This window comes from Sus scrofa, chromosome 10 (assembly GCF_000003025.6).
Source record: "Sus scrofa isolate TJ Tabasco breed Duroc chromosome 10, Sscrofa11.1, whole genome shotgun sequence".
NCBI classification, from domain to species: Eukaryota; Metazoa; Chordata; class Mammalia; order Artiodactyla; family Suidae; genus Sus; species Sus scrofa.
Genome location: NC_010452.4, coordinates 54,004,732 through 54,022,843, shown reverse-complemented (window position 1 = coordinate 54,022,843; position 18,112 = coordinate 54,004,732).

Genomic DNA, 18,112 nt, shown 5'->3' with positions numbered 1-18,112 from the left:
CAGATCAACCAAGAACTTCAAGTTGGGCAGACCAATTTTCACTGAGCAAACAGAAAGAATGTTGGTGTTTTTTTTTTCTCTATTCATGTAAATCAATGAATGAAGAAGCCGGGAAGATAAGCTTATGGCCTAGTCAAAGTCTGGCACTCTTTGAAGTTACACCTCATTATGTGGGCTTAATATAAACATGAAATGAGCTTAATTAATCTTGACCATGAGAGCTATAAAAATTATTCCCAGCAGGATTTCCCATAAACTCTGGGGAACATGCAAGGCTCATTTAACCACCTAACTACCTTCCTCGTGGACCAGAAACCTGTGACTTTCTGCCATTTCCTCCTTCCTAATAAAGAAGAGGAAAATAAGCATTGCAGATAATGAGTGAGTATCAATGGACAGATGACAGAAATGTGCCCTGTTTTATGTCTGACAAAGATAATACATCACTCAAAGTTTCAGCTCCTTGGGAATGGAGTGGTACCTCTACTTTCCAGTCTTAGGGCCCAAGAGGATTTGAAAATATTTTGCCTCCAATTTTCTGTCAACTGCGATAAGCCTGAGAGTGTATGCTGACAGTCTGAAGAAGGAAGACCAAAAAAAAAGCCTTTTTCTGTGAAGCAACCCCTTTTCTGAGCCTCCTTTCCTCTCTAGAAGCCATTCGGCTGGAGTCTGCTAGCCTTCAGGACACAGAGACAGGATTGCCTGGGGCTCAGATCTTCTTCCCAAAAAGAAAGAAGGGTTTTATGAGTTTTAGGCTCTAGTTTTTCATCACACTGTTTTTTAATTCTGATTTATTGCCCAGGGGACCAATTCAACACATTGTTTTGTGAGTATGAACGTGAATAACAGGACAAAGAATTGATGATTCAACTCACAACTGACCATCACAATTGCCCAAAGTCACTGGAAGCCAACTGCTTACACAAAGAAAAAAAAAAGTTACTTGATAAATGAGCTTAAAGGTAAATTCCAAATCCTCACATCAGTCTATTAAAGTGAAACAAAGGAATACGCATTCTTTAGGTGAGAAGAAATATCATAAAGTTTCATTCATTCATTAATCCAAAACAACCCTAGAAAATCTGCTGTCTGCAAAATGTTTTGGTAAACTCTGTTGCGGACACAAAGATGAAACAAAGGTGGGGTCTATCCGTGAGGAGGATATAGTCCAGTTTGGAAAATACTTGTACAAATATATTATTATAATGTAAGGTAGAGAAAGATGATAGGTGAAATAAAATCTTTCAACTACTCCCATTAAGTTGCAGAATGAAGTCCAAATGCCATAGCTTATCACACAAAACCCTTTAGGATTTGGATCCTGGCTACACGTCCTGCCTCGTTTCCTGACATTTCCCTATATGCTGTGTCTCCTTCCACCAAAATGAACTACTAGCACCGTGCTTTTGCATGTAAATTTTCCCCCTGGCTGGAATATGCTTCCCACCTCCCCCTTGTCATCTAACCAATTCTTTGCCTTCAAAATCCAACCCAAGCATTACTCTTGTAGAAAATCTTCTCTGAAGACTCTTCAATGCCACCCCAGAGGTCTAGGCTTCCCTCACTGGACTCATCGCTGTCACTGTACTTGACCAACCACACAGTAAACACCGCTTTATCTGTCTTTCCAGCCAAGTCCTAGAGTGCCTAATACAGACCCTGAGCAGTGAAAGAAATCAGAAGACAAGGTGATTAAGAAAGATTTCGTGGAATTCCAACTGTGGCTCAGTGGGTTAAGAACGCAACTAGTATCCATAAGGATGCATGTGGGTTCAATCCCTGGCCTCGTTCAGTGGGTTAAGGATCTGGGGTTGCCATGAGCTGTGGTGTATGCAGGTTGAAGACACGGCTCCAATCTGCCATTGCTGTGGCTGTGGTGTAGGCCGGCAGTGGCAGCTCCAATTCTATCCCTAGCCCAGGAACTTCCATATGCCACAGGTGCAGCCCTCAAAGACACACGCACACAAAAAAAGATTTCATACATCACTTATGTTGCACCTAAAAGAAGGTAGGGTTTGGATAGTCATAGGTCAGAGAAAGGTGTTACACCCAGAATGTTGGAACAAGGATAAGAGCAAACTTGTGTACAAGACACACACAGGTGTAGAGATCTTGCATCTATGGAACCTTTATGAGGTGCACAAGGGGACAAGTTGTTTTATTAATGTATATCATTAATCTCTATAGCAGCAAATAGCAAACACTATGCATAGGGTACAGCACTCCCCCACTGGAATAATGGGGGGTGGGGGGAATCAAAGCCATCCTCTTGAGTGCTTCTGACTGGGAATAGTCCCAGCTCCTGGGAAGCACTTGGACATAATGTGGTGTCAGAGAAACAAGAAGACCAGGCATGCTGAACATGCTGCGATGTATTGGGCACCACTCAGAACGAAAGACTGTCTTGTTGAACTGTCACTATGGACCCGAGGAGGATCCTCAGAGGTCTTCACAGCCAGACCTAAGGAGGTAGAACATCATTTGGTAGCTAGTGGAAGTGGCCGAAGGCCTTTAGTAGGCCAAGAATTCTGGGAATAAGACTCTTGTTGCTGGTACCTCTCTGAGAGGCTCTGGCCACATCCCAGGGGGAGTCCAAGCAGGAATGGCCGTGAAAACAGAATTACTCATTTATCCTTCTCAAGTGTGGCAGAGATCAAAGCGTCCTGGCCAAGAATTCACTTGGAAATTTGCACTGTTATCCTCACCCTGCCCCCAGATGTGCTGTCTGAACAAACTGAAGCCCCGCAGGAATAGTTTTTGAGCCTCCTCAAGCTTTTCAGAAAGATAAAGCTTGGCTTTGAAAAGAAAAAAAAAGAAAAAAAAAAAAAAAAAAAAAAAGGTTTTACTCTGAGCTAAGGTTGAAACTGAAAGATATTTTTATTGATTTTGGACAAGACTTCAAATGATCAACTTTTCAAAAAGAGCGCATCATTAAGCAGATGTTGGAAGTCAAAGCCCGTTCCAGAGGTGTTACAACCATGATGGTTTAATTCTGCAATTGGTCCCCAGTGGCCCTGCCTGGAGATCTGGTCATCAGCCTTTAAGTGCAAAACACAGGAACATCCCAGCCCTCTCATCTAAGAGCAGGGCCTAAGCAATGTTTCTGGAGTGATTACAGACTACAGGTTGGTAGGAGGCATCATCCTGAGAGCCTCAGGTCTGGACACTTAACAGTGGAAACTTGGAAAGTAATGGCCGTGTTCTCAGGACTCAGAAAATGGGGCTGAAACATGGGAATCAGGAGGATAATTTAGTAACCTGACCATTCTGGTGGACAAATCTACACCTCTGAGTGGCCCCGATGGCCATTTACAAAGACACTGCGCCCCAGGATGAACCTCATGCATCTGCTCTGTACAGATAGAAAATACCCCACCTGTGGAGAAGCAAATGGATGCTCTGCATTCTAGCATCTCCCACCTCGGGCTAGGGTGTGCCTTTTACATTTACCTAAGTGAGGAGATTCTGTCTGTTTGCAACTCTTTTTCTGAGTTCTTTGCATCCTGCTGCTACATATTTAACTGGGTTTACGAAAGCACTCTGATAGAAAAATTGTAAAGGTCCCTCTAGCCCCACCTGAATCCCGGTAACAACGGATGGCCCAACCAGCTGCAAAATATCACGTGCTAATGACGGGAGGGAGCGGGAGGGGGAAGAGAGTGGGTGCAGACTGCAGCAAGAAGTCAGATTTCCTTTTTTATGTATTTTTTAAAGGCTTCTACCTCTGCAGATGCTAATAATGCTGAATTTGTGGGATTCTCAGAGTGGTCTTCTAAGGGGTCCTTTCTTTCTTTTTTTTTTTTTTTTTTTTCTTTTTTGGCCGCCCACAGCATATGAAGCTCCTGGGCCAGGGATGAGATCCAAGGTGCAGTTGTGACCTAAGCCACAGCTGTGGCAACTTGGCATCCTAGGCCACTATGCTGGGCCAGGAATCGAACCCATGTCCCAGTGCTCCCAAGACGCTGCCGATCCTACAGCGGGAATTCCTGAGGAGTCCTTTCTTCACTCAGAGGTCCAGAATCAGAGAGTGGCAAGGAGAAAGGGGAATGGAGATGGGTTTGACTGAATTGCTTGGTTACATTACGATTAAGGTGGCCAGGAGTTCCCTGGTGGCCTAGCTGGTTAAGGATCTGGTATTGCTGCTGCTGTCATGCAGGTTTGATCCCTGGCCTGGGAACTACCCCATGCCACAGGCATGGCAGAAAAAAAAAAAGAAAAAGAAAAAGAAAAAAAAGATTAAGGCTGCCAGAAAAAATACATTTGAATTCCACACACACAAAAAAAATATAGAAAATAGTGTTTTAGTATAAAATATGTCCCCTGTAATATTTTTCCAAGTGCTTCAGGGAACATATTTATCCTCTAAAACTGTCCTTGGTGTGTCTTTGTGCAATGTGGCAACCCTGATTAAGATGGAAAACTGATGAGCAGAGACATGCCTTCAATTCCCAAATTTCAATGTGTTGAAAGGGAACAGTGAGGCCATTCTTAACAACCACAAAGGCATAATGTTTGTAAATTTCTATTTATCTTTGAGGAGAGTTGGGGTGTTTATGTTTGAACACGGGTGCACTCTGATGTTCTGAGAGTTCACATCGCTAAAAACTGTTGTGAGGCCACTGAAGGAACTAAATGATGTCGCTGCTTCCTCTAGCCTCTGCTCCCTCCCCTGCTCAATTACTCCTGCAACAAGTACCGGCTGCTTCTCAAACTAATGAAAAGTAGAAACTGAAGCAGGAAGAGCCATGCTCACCAGTCTTTCAAGAACTTACAACTGAATTAAATTTTTGAGTCTCAAAGTGGAGTTTTTTCTTATTACAGTCTGCACTCAAATGTTTATAAAAGTCGATAGTATATAGTTTGCCTTCAAACAGGACTCAGTGCAAAAGTTGTTGCTTTGAACTTGAAAGAAAAAAAATAATAAAGGACATGCTATGGGTACACTGAAATTGTCTGTATCTTGTGAGAATGAAGTGTTAGCTTTGGTCTCCAGTGGTAAACCATGCAGCTGTGTGCTGCTCAAAAGTGCACACGCAAAACTTCCATCAACTGCCAGAAACCCAGTGTGTCTCCTATCTCATTACGCGCTGGTTGGGTCAAGAGAAGAAGCACAAAACAGCAGGTATGAAAAATCAGAGAGGGTAGGGAAGCAAAATTTACCTCCCCAAAATGTCTCTTTGGTGGGTGGATTATTTCGAACTGAAAACCGTCAAGGCCCAAAAAAACTCAGGAAGAAACGTTGACCTTCCCGCTAACTGCCTAAAAGAACTCAGACAGAGGGCCTGTTGCCAGAAGAGAGTTCTCACCAGTGGCCTCTGCAGAGGACCTGGGCTGCGTGTGGAGGGGGGACCTTGAAGGGCCTGAAGATCAGAGCCCTCCCTGTGTCCCTCGGCCTCTCTAGGACCCAGCAAACATTTGTTTACCAAACATTTGCCTTTCCGTCTCCACGTCTTTCCTCTCCTCTGGTCATTTCAGGTGAGGGCGTCAGCATTTTGGCGAGGTGCTCCGTTTCACTCGCCCTTTCCCACGGGTACACGTCCATTCGACGCTTGTGTGATTTTCTCCCGTTAATCTGCCTCACGTCAACTGAATTCTTAGACCACGCAGAAGAATGCCGAAGGGTAGAGGAAAAGTTCTGTGTTGCTAAACCTCCCCTGAATATCCTAAGATGGACACACATGTTGAGACAACACTATTTCCATGAAACAAAGGTCAGGGACCCAAAGGAAAGCTGTGCTGCAGCAAATTCCACCTCTCAAGGTGGTGCAAACTTAAGCACGTGAAATGCGAAAGGACTTAAACCGCTGAGAGTTCTGTGGTGCCGCCTGACAGCAGCCCAGCCAAGGAAGCACAAGGAGACAGACGAGGCAGTGTAAACAGTGGGTACCAACCACGGCTCCTCAAGATGTTAGGGAAACAAACTACAGCTGTGGCTTCTGAGGGACCAGACTGCAGCCTGGAGATTTCAAAGCAAAGTTATTTGATGTACAAATCTGGATTCAAAGAGCTTTTGCGAAGTGGAAGAAGGTATCAGAGAAGCACCTTTGGAAACACCTGAAGACCAGACGTGAACCTGCAGATCGAGAGATAAGACCTGATGAGACGAATACACTACAAAGATTGAGGGACGAGAACGTGATCCCAGGACCTTGACTGTCACATTCTTTGGCAGAGATGTGCCTGGGAAAACCCTGCAATTTCAACAATCGCAAAAACAGAGCGGGCATGAAAGTCCTAACTTCTCAAATACAGACCTTATTTCAATCTAATATCATCCTGAGAACATTTACTAAGGCCCAAATGAATGAGTTAGCAGGCTAATTCCCACAGATTTTTTTTTTGGCCACGCCCACAGTATGCAGAAATTCCAGGGCTGGGGATCAAACCTGTGCCTCAGCAGTGGCAATGCCAGGAACTTAACATGCTGCACCACCAAGGGAACTCCACAGTTTCTTTTTCTTTTTTTTATCTTTTCTAGGGCCAAACCCGCGGCATATGGAGGTTCCCAGGCTAGGGGTCTAATCGGAGCTGTGGCCACCAGCCTATGCCAGAGCCATAGCAACGCCAGACCCGAGCCGCGTCTGTGACCTACACCAGAGCTCACGGCAACGCCGGATCCTTAACCCACTAAGCGAGGCCAGGGATTGAACCCATAACCTCATGGTTCCTAGTCAGATTCATTAACTACTAGGCCATGATGGGAACTCCTACAGATTCTTAACTGAGCTGTAGCACAAAACACAAAGGATTCCTCCTTTTCCTGTTACCTCCTTCCTTTTGAAAAACAAAAATATTGCCATCTTTGGACTTTAAACACATATTTTAAATGGACTGAAAAAGAATCCAGTCAGAAAGGGTCAACCTATGAATTAGGTCTAGAAAAGTCTGCTGATCTTAGCTTTGATCTGGAAAAGTGAGGATAAATCCATCTCCAAGATTGAACCTCAGGATTTATCAGCAAGAGAATTTTGCTGATCTTCAATGCCCTCCTGGTAAAGGTGGCTACACGAAAAGTCTGAGATAAAGAGATTTAAAACTGTGACTCTTGTAATTAAAAAAAAAACTTAAGCTAAATTCACAAATACTTAAGAAAGTACTGCCACTTACAAATGTTGGTGTATTCAAACTGATAAAGTTCACCTACCAAGAACAGCACCCAAGAAGCCCAAGCTAAGGCAACATATAGAATGTATCCAAATGGTAAGAAGTCCTGGTTAAAGGTAAGACTTTTGTCTGAGAATCATTCATTAGTTTATATGCACGAATACCATAGTGCCTGGTCGACTAGTGATAAGATTCTCAGAGGGCCCTGATACCAAGCAGGGTGGGTGGACCAGAGGAAGCATTGCAGGAAAAGTAGGAAGAGGGAGCTTGGAGGTGAGACGAAAGATGTTCAGCAGCAGGATGGAAAAGCCCTGAATAACTAACTTTCTGCCAAATGGACTGTGGACGCTTGGAGACCAGAGCATGCCTCCAAAACTTGGCAAGCAGGATAACGTATCCCCACCTGCGAGTCTAGGAACGAAAACCAAGGGGCTCGGCAGGCAATGAAACTAAGTGGTGGCAGCCAAATGGGAGCAGAGTGGGTAGTAAAACAAAACAGCTACAGTTCGGTATGGCCGTGCCATTTGTGAGTCATAGGATTCTCTGATGCACGTGGCAATGAGAATTTTCCCCTTTCCAACATGACTTTCCTTCTCCCAGGACACTGCTGCCTTGGATACACAGACCCATCATGCCATCCTTATTTGCCGCTTTCATAAATATTCATGAAGCACTTCCCTGTAAACCTTTCAGGCCCTCACACGGCGGGGGTGCTACGATTAAGCTTTCCTGCCAGTCCCCTTCCATAGAAAATGCAGTGATGTCCACCTGTTTATACGCTCGCTCGGTGTTTTACCGTTGGATTCATATCTGGAATGTTTATAGCTTGGCTCTAAAAGGAAATGCCACCTCCACGGACAATCAGGACTCAGGGCTGGGTGTTAAAAGCAACAACCTCATGCAGAACACTTATCTTAAGCCTCAGAGAATCTACTGCCGTTCATTTTTCCTTCTCTCTTCTATGGTCTAGAACAGAGAGCTGCCTAATTGGCTTTTCTCCTGGTAGCTACAAAAAGGAACTTTTAATCCAATGCAGGACTACCTAGTCACTTCACTTAAATCTTCCAAGCCAGGGCACGATATCAGACTTGAGTCTTTAGGGGTTACGTATTTGCAAGAACTTGATGGCTGAGGGAATTTTGACCCCATCCACACGATTTTGGACAGCAAGGAGGCTGCAGCGACCAAGTTCTCTGGATCAGCACCTCAGCTGCTGCCTTTTCCTTCCTTCCTGCGATCTGAATCCTCATTCCCAGCACTCAGTACCTTTTCTGACATCCTCCAGTTTTTCATTCCCTTGAGAATGGTTTTGTTTTGTTGATTTGGGGGTGGGCGGGGGAGCCTCTCTCCGTCTTTGTTGAATTGCTTTTAGGTGCTACCTAGACTCTTCTCCAAGTTCATTGATTTGGGTGTGCATTCACGACGTCCCATTGTATCAGGCACTTTTTTTTTTCCTTTGGACATAAGGAGGATTTTCTCTCTCTCACAGTCTGCACTGTGCCTGCCCCTGCTTTCAGCTCACACCTTGTCAGCTTCAGGACTGCAGAGAATGAAGGACACATCCATGGTTCCACTCAACTGATTCCCATCTTCAGCAAGGGACCATTTACTCCACGTTAATTCCATTTCTCTGCTTCAGGCATCAAAGCTTTCTAGGGAGTTCGGCAAAGAAGCATTAGCTGTCACTGTCATTGAACTTAATTTTACCTTGTGAAGATTCCTCCCCCCTCAAAAAAAAGCAAAATCGATCAAACAATCTAAAATTCTTACTTTTCATCAAGGAGATGAGTGACATCAGAAAATTGTGGCTTCCCTTTCTGTTTGTTCCTTTCCGTTTTTCTCCAGCACCTTGTCATCTCTCATCCTGTCGTGGCTTCTTGTTCTCCCCGTGCTGTTGACAATTCCACCACCCCAACCTCCAGCTGTTCATTCAGAAAGGTTCAGATAAATGACTATCTTCTCTCTCTCTCTGAAGATTTCATCTTAGTAGAAAATTCTTCTTAATCCAAAGGAATAAACCTCTAATGAAATAATTTCAAGGATTCCTGACTAATTGAAAGAAAAGAGATTTGTGGGCAGAGGGAATTTTCAAATTATGCCAGACTTAACACTTTCTTGACCTGTACTCTACCTCCTTTGAAAAATGAATTTGAGGACTTCTTGCCATGGCTCAGTGGAAGCAAACCCGACTAGCATCCATGAGGATGTGCGTTTGATCCCTGGCCTCATTCAGTGGGTCGGGGATCTGGTGTTGCCCTGAGCTGTGGTGTAGGTAGCAGATCCAACGTTGCTGTGGCTGTGGTGTAGGCCGGCAGCTACAGCTCTGATTCAGCCGCTAGCCTGGGAACTTCCATTTGCCACACATGTGGCCCTCAAAAGCAAAAAAAAAAAAAAAAAAAAAAAGAAAAATGAATTTGAGGTACACTACAGAAATCACAAAAAATTACCAGATGATGGAAATTAGGGATGAGGGTACAAATAATACAAGTGGGAAGGATAAATCAGACATAATGTTACCACACAAAATACACATACAACAAAAATGACTGCCAGAACTGGCCCATTGATGGAACGCATATCAATGGTTACCTGAGAATGAGGGTGGGGGAGGGATGGCTTTGTAGATGGCCTTGTAGTGAGCCAGGAGGGGGCCGGTAAAGCCATCTCTGGTCTTCCAGTGGGCCCATCCGGGGTCTAAGACTGGGAGGACAGAACTCCATCCTACAGGGAGGAAAGTGGGGTGCTGGATGTGTGAACCACCAACCATTCCAGAAAGAGCTAGGACGGTCCTTTCTGACCATATGGTGCTGCCCTGGGGGAGGGGACTCTGGAATGCTGATGACAATATCTAGGTCATCTCAGAATCTGGTAAATTAACTACTTTTGATTATTTTTCCCTGCTTTTGGACGGTTTCACAGTGTGTGAGTCTGCTGGACCTTGAGGATGATACCTCGTGGAGAGCGGATTATGTTGTCTCTCTTTAAGTGATACTGCATCTTATTCTGGCAGGCAGCTAATTACTGGCTGATCTTTTCAATCCTGTCAAGTTTCATGTTCTTCTTTGTTAGGACAGGTCTATTTCAGTCTGGTCCTTCATCTGAAGGAATGGCCCCTAGTTTACCGGGTGATCCTTATTCCAAAGGCATGAGCAAAATTGTTTAATAGCCACTTGATTTAAAGGAAAAGTCGTGCTTTTCAAAGAGACACGTAAACAGATCTTCCACAGTGGCATGATACCGTCTTAGTTTATAATAATAAAAAAAAACTAATTTTAAAGAAGAAATGATGCTTCCTCAGCAAACTTGTCTCTTCTGCTTTTCACATGGGCACGGATACCACTGCCATCTGCTTCCCACATCACAAATGGAAGCTACACATGCGTCATTAACTTTTCTGAGGAAATTAAAAATCAAGATTTAATTTTTCAGTAAGCATTTCTTTCTTAAGTCATTGCTCTGGGTGGTTTGCTGTAAAAAAATTTTTAATTACCGAACAACAAAAGAAAGAAAGAGTTGTAGATTTATACTACAGAACAAATGAGCTACTGGAGTAAGAACATTCAGCCCACTCTCTAAATTCTCTGTGGTAGGAACATTCAGCATCTAGCTCACACACAAATTTCATATATATATGTATATGTATATACATATATATATGTAATTTCCCACTGTCCACTGATTTCACTGACCAGCAGCCTGATTTTTTTTTTTTTTTCCTTTTCTTTTCTGGCATATGGAGGCTAGTTCCCAGGCTAGGGGTCGAATCAGGATATGGAGGTTCCCAGGCTAGGAGGTGAATGGGAGTTGCAGCTGCCAGTCTACATCACAGCCACAGCAACGCCAGGTCTAAGCCACATCTGTGACCTACACCACAGCTTTCGGCAATGCGGGATCCTTAACCCACTGAGTGAGGCCAAGGATCAAACCCACATCCTCATGGACACTACGTCAGGTTCTGAACCCACACAGCCACAGTGGGAATTCTAGCAGCCTGATGACTGTGCATCTTGAAGGCTATAGCAAGGCTACAGCATAACTAGCTGATACACCAAGCAGCAGCCTGTCCGAGGCATCCCTTTCTTTCATTATCTGAAATAGGAAGGAGGTAGGTACCCTTGGCTATTTGTGTCCAGAAGCACTTGGTTTTATCATCAGATACCTTGAAAACCACTATTTGTTATCTTGAGTTGGGAAAGACATAAACAGAGACATAGGTTATTCTAGTTGTCTTTCATATTTAGCCATCCTTGAAGGTTATTAAAGGGAGAACTCTTCACCCATGCTTTTAACATAACGTGGAAGGAGACCATTCCAGAAGACGCAAGGATCAAATGAAGGTCTATCAACCTCCGAGCTTATTGTAGATCCAACTATTAATAGTAAGATTAATAATAATTAAAAAAAATCAATGAAACTATTTTAAAAAACTGTATTTAAAAGAATTTGGACAAAACTTGGATGAACCCCGGGGCAACTGCTCTAATTAAGGATTGTTTGTGCCAGGCAAACTAGGATGTGTGATCGCCCTGCTAGATAAGCTATTTAAAGAGTGAAATTTTAAAGAAAAGGAGAAGGGTACAGAGGAGGGGGAGACAACACTACATAAGGAAGAAGTGATATATCCAAGGCAACTTGGAGAAAGGAGACTGGCATACTAAAAAAGGCTGTTTCTGTTATGGTTTAGCCTGTAATAAGGTGCAGTTTTTTCTTCGTATAATTTGTACTTACTTAACTGCCCAAAGAAATGAACTAAATATTATATAAAATCCGTCTAGCTTTCACAGGTTGTGGTCTCTTTCCAGCCTTTTTAAGCCTCACACATTAAAAAAATCAGAAATATGTCTGTGCTCTACAAGAGGTTCAAAGCTAATTTAGTATTTTTCATCATCATTCTATTTTCATGTTAATAGTTCATCACATACAATATACAGAAATATTGCATAATTCCAGTGCCATGTATCAATCTTCATAAGCGACTTAGGTTTTATTTTCAGCTGTGAATTTTAAACATAATCACTCCATGTGTAAAGAGGTAATATTCCTTTTTTCCTGGCACAGTACTTTGCAGAGTCATTCCCCGAGCATTTCTAATCAAAGCAACTCTCTTATTCCTGAAAAAACCACAGTAGTCGCCTTCTTCACGTCTTTCTCTTTTACTTTCAGCTTACTCAGCATTTACAACTTACACTAATTAATTTCTGTGTCCTTCATTAAGTGTGCACTGATTGGAGGCAGCAGTTAAGTGCCGAGAAGCTCATTGAGCAATTTCATGTACTTTGAGTATAAAGAATCCACCAGAAGCATCAGCCATTCCCTGATCTGTGGATTTCTAAGTTGACCATGACTACCCCTGGCTCCATGTTGAGGTCGGGTCATTGCACTTGACCTTGTGGTAGCTCTGCCCCTCAGCCTGGCTTCTAACCCAAGGGCACTGCTTACCCTCTTGGAATTAGAAAGGTGGGAATGATGCTCATGAGAAGAGGAGATGTGTCAGTTCTTAAACTGTGGGTTTCTAGGACTATAACTACCACTCTGGAGCACAAGTTCAAAAGTACATGAGCTGCTACTTTGAGCTCTCATTCGGTTTCTGGGCAGCATCTGATTGGCCCAGGCCCACCCTTGGTATTCATATGCTTTCATATGGACCCACGATCACCAAGGCTCTGAGATATCAGTAAAATATAAATCAATTGCTCTCCCTCTGCAAGGTTAAATGCGCACGGGGAATGGGTCACAGATTTCCCCTTCAAGATGAGGACTCCATCTCCAGATTCTGGAAACAAGATCCCCGCAAGCAGTGTCTCTCTGAGCACTATGAGTCTTTGGTGGGTTGTGAGTCATCCAACGAATCTTGATCAGCAATTTCTTGTTGTTGTTTTTTTGTTTGTTTTTGCTCTTTAGGGCCGAACCCGCAGCATATGGAAGTTCCCAGGCTAGGGGTCGAATTGGAGCTACAGCTGTCGGCCTACACCATAGCCTCACAGCAACACTGGATCCCTGACCCACTGAGCAAGGCCAGGGATCGAACCAGCATCCTCATGGATGCTAGTCGGATTTGTTTCCGCTGCACCACAAGAGAAACCCCAGCAATTTTATTTTAAATGAAGCAGAAAAGAATTGAAAATATCAGAAGAACATGCCTGTGCTAAGCGTGGGTCTCGTTTTCTGAAACATTTATTTAAGCTGTGTGTGAGTGATGGGCTGTGATGTTAAATATAATTATTTTTACTCTGAGTATGAATCAAAACAAGTTGAAGCACCACTGCCTTGAGTACCTCAGGATATTTACTAAGAAAGTAAACTTACTTGAAGACGTGGGTAGGAAAGAGAATGAGGACCTGCGCTACAGGGAGCACCAGGGCAAAGTCTAACTGTGAAGGACAGATTTCGCCTTAGCCAGTGGAAGTTCAATTCCTTTCCAGCAAAGAAACACCCAGCCTCTCCAACCTCATGGGGAAACGGGTTTCTATTTAAGAAGTAGCTGGTAGGTCACCTGCGTTCAGTGGGCAGTAGCTCTGGATGATTTTTATCTACTTCTTGGGATGTCTTTATTTTTCTATAATGATCACAAATTCCCAAGTCGCTGATTTTTTGCTATTGAACTCTGTTTTTAAGCTATTAAGGATGTTTTAAAAACTTTTTACCCTTTTTCTGCATTTTAATATATGCCCTTATTTTCAAATAGCACTTTCAGGTTTGAGGACTGAGAAATTTCAAAATGGTAAAAAAGCAATTGCCTTAGTTGAAAAGTAGCCCAGGTTATGTTCCATTTTATTTCTTTTTCCCTTACGTTCTAAAAAAAAAAAATGAACCATGTATTACAAAATACACAAGAACAAATAAAATAACACTGACTGCAGTGGGAACACTTTGAAATCAGTAGTTATAAAAATAGCCTTATTTTCCAGTGAAGGATGACAGCATATTTTAAAATGAGAAACTGTAAAAGTGGTCAGTATCAGTATGCTTGTGTTTCTCAGTGAGGAAGGCATATAAACTCAGGACAGGATGTTATGTTGGACAAAGAGGCCATAAAATAAAATAACATGAGTACTTGCATGGGTTTTCATTTCTAATTTCAGAATTCAGCGTGCTGAATTTATGGCTTCTCAGTGACGGGTCTAGACCCCAGTATCTGGTCATAAAAGGTTTAAGCATCATGGAAAGAGAAAATCTCCAATAAATAGGATGAAATGCTACCCTGTGTTTTACAAAGATCATTTTGGTAAAGAAAATTTACAAGGAGAGTTCATGGGAACTCCCCACGGTTCCACAAGGAGGGTGCCGTGGCTTGCTTGCCAAGAGAGTATAAACTTGGAACACCAGTCTTCTGTTCTCTCTTCCACTCTGTTCTGTCGAAGTGGATGGTCCCTAATCATCAAGACGAATAAACTAACTCAAAATCCACAGAGGACCATACACTACGTTGGCCTTCAGGGTCCCCCCTGGGTGAATGGAAAGCCACTGGAAATATGCGACTTCCCGAGGCAAACCGGCAACTCGCCCCAACATCATGAGCCGCAGAAGACATGCGCAGGGTCACAAGCTTTAAAAGGTCAAATTCATCTTACATTCCATCAATTCACCAACTCAAGTGCCGTTAAGCAAGCCATGTTGATTAATTCAATTTCATTAAGCATGCAAAACAGACCTTCTTCTGTGTGGTTAATCACGGGGGTTGGAGTCGCTATAAACGACTTCACAAACATAGACATCATATATTTTCCTAGTATGCAAGCCTGAATTGCTCACCGAGTCCAGCTTTCCATCAGCCATAAAATTTCCACTCCCGCTTAAAAGAATTAGGTGGCAGAATGAATAACCCACAGGAGACCTAGAACATTCTCAATGTCTTTTTACTTTTTCAGTAATGCAGATGCCTTGTGCTCCTATTACATGAAAGAGACAGAGTTGGTACAGGGCCCAGTGATCTAGGAGGACCAGATTTTAAAAGCCCTAGTAGTTAATTTAGACTATGTATACCCCAGGGAAAATGGTGTCAACCCCTTGTCATTGGCCAACAGGTCCAAGAGCTTTCATAACCTCACAACTGCTCCTTCCCGTCACAGCATCTCATTATACCAGCGATTTTATAAAACATATCCCCATCTATGACCTTGGCCTTGGCCACTGGTAGGAAAGATAACGTGTTAGTTAAGCAGGATTTTCTTTTCTTATGTTCCACATTTTTCTCACTCATTAAAATCCCTGCTAATATAGAAGTACATTATTCTTCTCTGATGTTGTCTCCCTGCAGTTATCACTCCTTTGATAGCACTTCTCATCTGCAGCTTCTTTATCATATTCCTTAAATTTTCTAGTATCATTTCATAAAAATTCCTTTTTATTTCCTTTCAATCCCACTACGTTTCAGTTCATGGGCACTTTTTACCCCAGTTTCTCCCTAACTAATGAATCTTTTCAGTCCAGCAACTCTCTCTGATCTCTTAGGCCTCGACAAGATTTTCAAAACTTCCAACTTAAGCAATGTAGGCCACTCCAGCTTTTCTGTTCAGAGCCAGGGAGTCTGCTGTGTTTAATTATGCTGTCTCTGAGGGTTCTCCCAAGTTTCTCCTGCACTCATGAATTTTAACTCTTCTCTCTAGTGCACCAAGCTGACTCAGTTTCTAAATTCACTTCCAAAGTTGAAGTTCCAAAAGAACTTCTAAGTGTAACATCCCTATTCTGTTGCCACCTATAAAAACATGTCTGTGGAGCATCTTATGGCCTCCTGGGTTGTGGTGGCAGTGGGGGTAGGGAGTGGGTTATCTGTTTCTCAGTCTTAGGCTTTTTTGATTTTATATCTCAAATCCATTTTTTTTTAAAATTGAAGTAGAGTTGATATACAATATGGTATTTGTTTCAGGGGCACAGCATAGTGATTTAGTACTTTTGTAGACTGTATTTCATTTAAAGTTATAAAATAATAGGTTGTATTTCCTGGGCTACACTCTTTGGAAAAAATCAAGAGAAGTCTCGATTCACAAATGTGACTTGGGAAACGAGACTCATGTAGACGAGAGGTTGTCTATATAGGATGGAACAGAATTAAATGCCAGCAGATGTGAGCTGGAAATTAGGAGAGCCTAGTTTGGTGCGGATATTCAGCCAAAGCTCGTTAACTAATATCAGTCATAATTTATAACCAATCACATCAGAAAGTGTATGCCTGGCATTCCAAGATAATAATTTTCAGAACATAAAATTTGTTGTCCTTCCCACTAATTCCAATAGGGCCTATAAAAGCTGGCTTCCTGTTTTTATTTTAATTAACAAATCAAACAAAATAAAGAAAATAAAAAATGTTAAGATGTGCGGAATCACAGGACAGCTGCACAGAGAGCCAGAGCAAGATGATGGGGTGAGGGTCATTTCCTCCTCGGGCCCCTCGCAATTGCTGCAATTCATGCATATTTGAGATCCTGTGATGTTCGGACTTTATGTTCCCATGAAACAATCTTATCAGAAAGCTTCCTTCCAGTGTTCACCACTACAAAGGCACTTTCTTCCCCTAGATTCTTGTCACTGCTCCTGTCAACTGCTGCTGAGAGATCAACAGCCCAAACATAACCCACAGCCTATCTCCCTGGAGCAGAGGACCAACTGGAAAGCTAGGAGGACACAATTTCTTCTTCTCGGATAAGTACCTCCCCTTTGTTACTTTATTCTCAGGTCTATGAACTCTGCTAGCTTGAAAGAGAAACCATCTTAAGAATCTTCATATGAAAAGAGGCCAAGAAAATATTACCATTCACCCACCTGAAGCAATATCCAGTTATTATAGCACAAAGGCAGAGAAAAATCTGTGTTGGGTAGAAATTTCATTATCCCACAGGATATTAAAATCCTGATATCAAGGTTGTCAACAATGTGATAACAAATGCAGCCCTAAAAGTGATTGCTTCTTGAAATGTATCTTTAAAGATCATTTATAATTCAGTAATATCTCTACTACCTTGGCTGCTAATATTGATTAGCAGTCAACTACATTCATCAACTGCATGCAATGAGAAACTTGGGGAGGGAGAAACACAAAAATGGAGAGAAGCCAGATGGAACTTTTGCAGGACAGTTTCTACCCAGGGAAAAATCACCTTGCTTTTCTTCAACTTCTGGTTCCTCTGTAATAATAATAACCAAAGGAAGGTACGCTTTCAACAGAGAAGTAGATATGATACAGAGAATGTACTAGAAACTTATTACAATGTTCAATTTGACTTTTACAATCCGCATTTAAAAATGAAATAAAACCAACGGTTCTAAAGAGATCTTCTGGCACCTTTAGTAAGAAGCCCCTTATGGTAAGATTCTAAGCTGTTAGGCAACGCTTTCTTAGGAGATTCCTATGGGCATTTCCTAAGAGCTGAGAGCCCATTTATTAAGGCCTGAAAGACAAGATTCACAATGGCATGTGATGCTCCCAACGTCTCCCTAGTTTGGGAGATGGACCAGTGTACATAACACTCAACAAATAACTCAAGAAAAAGACTTAAAATGCTCTGTGCTATTTATGCAAAAGGGCCAAGTATGTCCCCCAGAATGGCTGTTTCTAGAATGGTTTCTACCCCACCTTGCTTTGGACTCACTGGCTGCCAGGAAACACTTTAGCAACCCCCAGGATACAGATGTGTGGAAAAGGTGAGAGATTATAATGACCAGGTCACCCAGTCAACAACAGCCCCAGCTCTAACCCCTCATGGCAGCCTCAGACCAAGAATGGGCCCTTTGAAATCACCACATCGATAATAATGAACACACCCAGAACTCAAGGATGGTTGGTGTCCGAGCATCACTTGGCTAAGTGTTCCTATCACCTGGCCCCGTTTTAAATATTCCTGTCTGGAAGCAATTCTTGGGATTTCCGGATGACACTTTGTCCACCTGGGTCATGGGACTGCCACTCAAGGTGAACAATCAAGCAAGAGGGTCTAACTGAGAGGAGCAGGTGGACACTATAAGAAAGCATTTAATGAACCTCTAGTGTAAGGCGATCCTCATGAGCTCACAT